The 6090-nt window shown below is 40.7% G+C and overlaps 1 pseudogene; it reads left to right on the forward strand.

The window, feature by feature from the left end:
* Window positions 1-38: 38 nt before the first annotated feature.
* Window positions 39-1987, forward strand: LOC143662391 (very-long-chain (3R)-3-hydroxyacyl-CoA dehydratase 2 pseudogene; annotated as a pseudogene).
* Window positions 1988-6090: the final 4103 nt, after the last annotated feature.

The raw sequence follows: 6090 nt of genomic DNA on the forward strand, positions 1-6090 counted from the left end.
CTACTATATCTTAAATGAATGAATAAATAAAGGGCACCATGATCATCAAAGAATGCTTTAAAGAAAAAACACTGGGGTCCAGCACTAGCGTTTTTTTAATTTATTTTAATTTTTTATACATCTGGTTTTTAAAAATTTATTTATTAATTAAAAAATAAAGAAACAAAACAACATACATGATCAGTAATTCACAATATCATCACTTAGTTGCATATTCATCATTTCTTAGAACATTTGCATTAGTTCAGAAAAAGAAATAAAAAGACAATAGAAAAAGAAATAAAACGAACACAGGAAAGAAAATAAAAAGATTATATCTACCATACCCCTTACCCCTTGCTTTCATTGATCACTAGCATTTAAACTAAATTTATTTTAGCATTTGTTCCCCCTATTATTTGTTTTTATTCCATATGTTCTACTCCTTTGTTGACAAGGTAGATAAAAGGAGCATCAGACACAAGGTTTTCACAATCACACAGTCACATTGTGATAGCTGTATCATTTTTCAATCATCCTCAAGAAACATGGCTACTGGAACACAGCTCTACATTTTCAGGCAGTTCCCTCCAGCCTCTCCACTACATCTTGAACAACAAGATGATATCTACTTGATGCATAAGAATAACCTCCAGGATAACCTCTCGACTCTGTTTGGAATCTTTCAGCCATTGACACTTTGTCTCATTTCACTCTTCCCCCTTTTGGTCGAGAAGGTTCTCTCAATCCCTTGATGCTAAGTCTCAGCTCATTCTAGGATTTTTCTCAATCCCTTGATGCTGAGTCTCCGTTCATTCCAAGATCTCTGTCCCACGTTGCCAAGAAGGTCCACACCCCTGGGAGTCATGTCCCACGTAGAGAGGGGTAGGGTGGTGAGACTGCTCGTTGTTTTGGCTGGAGAGAGGGGCCATATCTGAGCAACAAAAGAGGCTCTCTTGGGGGTGACTCTTAGGCCTAAATTTTAAGTAGACTTGACCTATCCTTTGAGGGGGTTAAGTTTCATATGAACAAACCCCAAGACTGGGGGCTCTGCCTATAGCTCTGGTTGTCCACACTGCTTGTGAGAATATCAAGAATTCAACTTGGGGAAGTTGAATTTCTCCCCATTCTCACCACTCCCCGAAGGGGGCTTCGGCACTAGTGTTTTTAATGAAGTATTGTAAAATCACATTGTGACTGTTACCCTTTTTGTTGTTGTTTTTCCCCTAATTACTAGGCACAAAAAAATAAGACCTAACTCTCCCCCTGCCAGCAAACTATCCAGAAGCTTCTTACACCAAGGATTATTTCTGTCCTTCAAAAATATTTATTATCTACATGGTCTTTTAAGAGCTAATGGTGGAGGCACCGCCCAGTCTGGGTCTGTGCTGCTGGCGCAGGAAGAGGGTGTCCTGGGCCGCTTGACCTGCCGCAGCACCACAACCTCAGCGACTGAGGGACATGGAGGCGGCGGTGGCCAGGCTGGGCCCAGGGAAGCCAGCGGCGCACAGAGGAAGAGGGGCCCAGGGCCTCTGGCCATGGCACACCTGGTCATCTTCAACATGGTGATGACGGCAGGTGGCTCGTTCTAGCAGTTGGTCTGGGCAGAGCACACCTGGCGAAGGGCAGCTGTTCTAGCCTTTGCTATTCAGTTGAAAAGCCTTTGAAATTCTTCCAAACAGGAGCCTTATTGGAGATTTTACATGGTGTAGCAGGAATTGTTCCATCTTCTGTTGTCCTGACTTCTTTCCAGGTGATGTCAAGGGTTCTTCCAACACAGGCAGTTAACACAGAGTGTCAAAGAGGTGCAGAGTGAAGCCAGCGTCCTCCTGTTTGTTATTTCCTGGACAATCACAGAAATTATCCGCTACCCCTTTTATACATTCAGTCTATTAAACCATCTGCCTCACCTCATCAAACGGGCCAGTTTCTCCCGTTATACTTCCATATGATACACCAGAGAAGGAAGGTGCTTTCTCCTACTGAAGAACACAAGAAGTTGGAATAGTTCCTGCTTCCTGCCCTGCCCCCACCCCAGAAAGACTCTTCAGCGATCAAAAAAATGCTGCAGCCCTGCTGAGTTCTCAACACGTTTCAGAGAAAATAAGGACTATTTTAAAAATATTAAAAAATAAAACAAAACCCAAAATCCAGTGTCACATGGACCTGGGATTTTTATTTTTATTTTTTTAAACTGTTACATAAAACATCCTGGCCCGTCCATTTTAGCAAGCTCTTTCAACCAGAAATTCCCATTATTTATGATGGCAATAGAAAGAGATTTGGCAATTTTATATCCTCCTATTTCCTGTCTATATCTGATAAATAAAGACCTGTAATATTAAAGAGTTAAAAAAAAAAAAGTTTCCTCTTCTAAAGGATCCGAGTAAGATCAAGACCCACCTGGAATGGGTGGAGTCATAACTCCATGGAAACCATCTAATCAAAAGCTCATACCCACAGCAGGGTGAGTCACATCTTCGTGCAGATAATTTAATCAAGTTTCCAATCTATAGTGCTGACTAGGGATTAAAAGAAACTGGTTGCTCCCACAAGATTGGATTAGGATTAACCTGTGGCTTTTCTGGGATGCATAATCCTTTCAAACCAGCACAAAGGATAAGGGGCTTACAGACATAATATATTTTTCCCAAGAGCTCACTCCCAGTAAATTGTGTGGTGAGAATTTTAAATCAATATTCTGATTTCTCCCCAAAGACTTTGTTCTGGTACTAACATACTGTTTATTCTGAATTGCTGGTTCTCAAGGTCCTCCGTGAAAGACTCGACATTTTCTATCTCAACTTATTTCTCCTATGTCTTAACTCGGTACCCCTCCACTGCCATCACCATACTTTCTCAACAATTTGCTCTTTTCTACTTTGTTTACACATAACAAATGGATGTTGAACTGCATTCCTTAGTCTATATTATTCTTAGCCTCTTCTCACTTTCTTTTTTTAAAAAAAATTTATTGTGGTAATACATACAACACAAATTTCCCGCCCTTTAACCACTTATATGTGTACATTTCAGTAATAATTCATTCAAAATGTTGTGTTACCATTACCTCTGTGGCGATTGGAAGCTGTGTGTACCCCGGGAAAAACATGTTCTTAAATCGAATCCGTTCCTGTGAGTGTAGACTGATTGGAAGTTGAATCTTTTGATGACATTACTTCACTGAAGGTGTGACTTACCTCATTCAGGTTGGGATTTAATATTATTAATGGAGTCCTTTATAAACAGATGGAGGGAGCGGGGGGAAGGGGGAGGGGGAAAGAGGGGGAGGGGGAGAGAGGGAAGAGGGGGCAGAGGGGGAGAGAGAGCACACGTGAAGGATCTGTGTCAGCTGTTCTCCAGGAAGAAAGCGTTACCTTGATGGTGCCTTGATTTAGACGTTTTCTCAGCCTCACACTGTAAGATAATAAATTCCCATTGTTCAAGCCAAACCATTTCATAGTATTTGCTTTAAGCAGCCTAGGAAACTAAAACAACCTCCCTACATTATCAAAACATCTTCATCACTTCAAACAGAAACTCTGTACCCATTAGGCAATAACCTGGTATCTACCGTCTATCTCTGTAAATTTGCTTATCCTAGGTATTTTATACATGCGAAATGCAATTTGTCCTTTTGTGCCTGACTTTTTTGTGTGTGCCTGACACTTGTTTTGAGGGGAATATAAATGTTTTTTAATGCATTTATGTTCTATAGCCCTCCTGCAGAGCTGGCAAATGTGGGTCTCTAAGATGAGCAGCTCTCTTGACTGGAAAGATAAATAACAGTTCCACCATATTGCTGGCATCTTAGTTGATCCTGGAGAGAGGGGAGCATGCAGTAACTGCTTGATTCTCCAGACCAAAACAAAACAACACACATAACCAAAAATCACAAAACTCTTGATGATGAATGCACAACTATACAGTGAACCACTGATTGTACACCTTGGATGATTGTGAATATATCTCAATAAAATTGCATTAAAAATAATATAAATTAAAAAGAAAGACCCATAATGAAAAAAAAAAAAAACCTCTTGATGAGAGTGAGGTTGGTAAAATGTTTTTAGTGTGATAGTTTGACTTTCTCTGATTCATACTTGAAGAGCAAATACAAACATCCCACAGGACATCTTCAAGCTTCGCCCATGTTATACCGTGTATCAGAGCTTCATTCCTCTTTATGGCTGAATAATATTCCATTGTATGGCTAGACACATTTTTGCTTACCCATTTATCTGTTGATGGACCTTTGGTTTGCTCCCACCTCTTGGTTATTGTGAACTCTGCTGTGAGTTATGATATACAAACATCTGTTGGAGACCCGGCCTTCAATTCTTTGGGGTATATAGCTAGAAGGGGGATTGCCAAGACATATGATAATTCTATATTTAACTTTCTGAGGAACCACCAAACTGGATTCCATAGGAGCTGCACTGTTTTACATTTCTACCAATGCACAAGGATTCCTATCTCTTCACATCCTCACTTCTCTTTGAAATGTCTTCCCCTTTGATTATTATTGTCTAATGTATGAGAAAATAAATTCAGAAGTATTGAAGTAAAAGAGAGGTCATCATGTGTCACTAGGACTGCCTCAAAAGCTGGCAGTGGCACACATCATATTTTGGGAGACTCTGAGCTGGTGGGAGAAGCAGTGGCTTCTGGAGATTGAAAGGATTCACAGCTACCTGTCTGAGATGTTACCAAAAGAACTCATATGTCTAATTGGATTATACCACATGTTCTGTCTGTATAATCCCTTATATTTTGAGGTTCCTATTCCAATTTCAAAATCTTGAAAATAGCACAAAATTCTAGAAACACTTGTTTTGGGGGGGATATAATTTTTTTAATGTATGTATGTTCTATAGCCCTCCTGCAGAGCTGGCAAATGTGGGTCTCTAAGATGAGCAGCTCTCTTAACTGGAAAGATAAATAACAGTTCCACCATATTGCTGGCATTGGAGTTGATCCTGGAGAGAGGGGTGCATGCAGTAATTGCTTGAGTCTCCAGACCAAAACAAAACAACAAAAAATCACAAAACTCTTGATGATGAATGCACAACTATACAGTGATACTGTGAACCACTGATTGTACACTTTGGATGATTATATGTTATGTGTATATATCTCAATAAAATTGCATTAAAAATAATAAACATTAAAAAGAAACACCCATAATGAAAAAAAAAAAAAACCTCTTGATGAGAGTGGGGTTGGTAAAATGTTTGCAGTGTGATCCCCATGTCACTCATTCCAAGGTCAATCCTTCTGCCACAACCCAGGGCTAGTTCTTCTCCTTTCCTTGGTGGAAATGGACATAAGCTGGTCACTAAACTATAAATTAACATTCAATGTCCAGGGTTCCATGATTATTAACCTACTCCTCAGCTTTCTCCCTCTAATAATTCCTGTCCTTTAACCTTTTCTCACTGACCCTAACCATAAAAGATTCCTCTTTGTGGCTAACGTCCCAGAATCTTCTCTGAAGTCGTCTCACCCATAAAGAAGACAGCCCTGAGTGTAAGGGGGGCACAAAGTAAGGCACCATTTCCCCCTGGAAATACTCACATTGCTGAAAAACAGAGGTATGGGGCCACGTTTTCAGGAGTGCCTCGTTTAGAGATGAAGAGAATACAGTGCCTGCTGATGGGCTGCCTGGGGAGGGGCAGCCAACGCAGTGATGTCAGACTCAGGGGAGGGAAATGATCACCTCCCAGGGTTTGAAACCAACTCCCCAGATAGATGAGGCCTGAACACAAAAGCCCTTCCCAGCAAAACCCAGTTGGAAACAAACTAAAGTAAATATGAATGTGTCCTTTCGTTCAATGCGATTCTGAGCCCTGGGAAAGCTGAGAAATATCACACATGTCTTTGGGACCCACTAAATATCTACAGTGTTGCCTTACACACCCCAACAACTGTGAATAAACTTACTGGCTGATAACAAGAGGCAATTTCCTTATGTTAGTTTGAAGCCTCCCGGTCAAGCAGAGGTGCAGGGGCTCAGCCAAGTCCTGCGGCTGGTTTCAAACTTCCACTCAGGTCTTTAGGGAGTCCCAGTGGATAACACTTCTCTTCCATGCCTGATTTATTACCAGTCTA

Source organism: Tamandua tetradactyla, chromosome 18, assembly GCF_023851605.1.
Source record: "Tamandua tetradactyla isolate mTamTet1 chromosome 18, mTamTet1.pri, whole genome shotgun sequence".
Classification (NCBI taxonomy): Eukaryota; Metazoa; Chordata; class Mammalia; order Pilosa; family Myrmecophagidae; genus Tamandua; species Tamandua tetradactyla.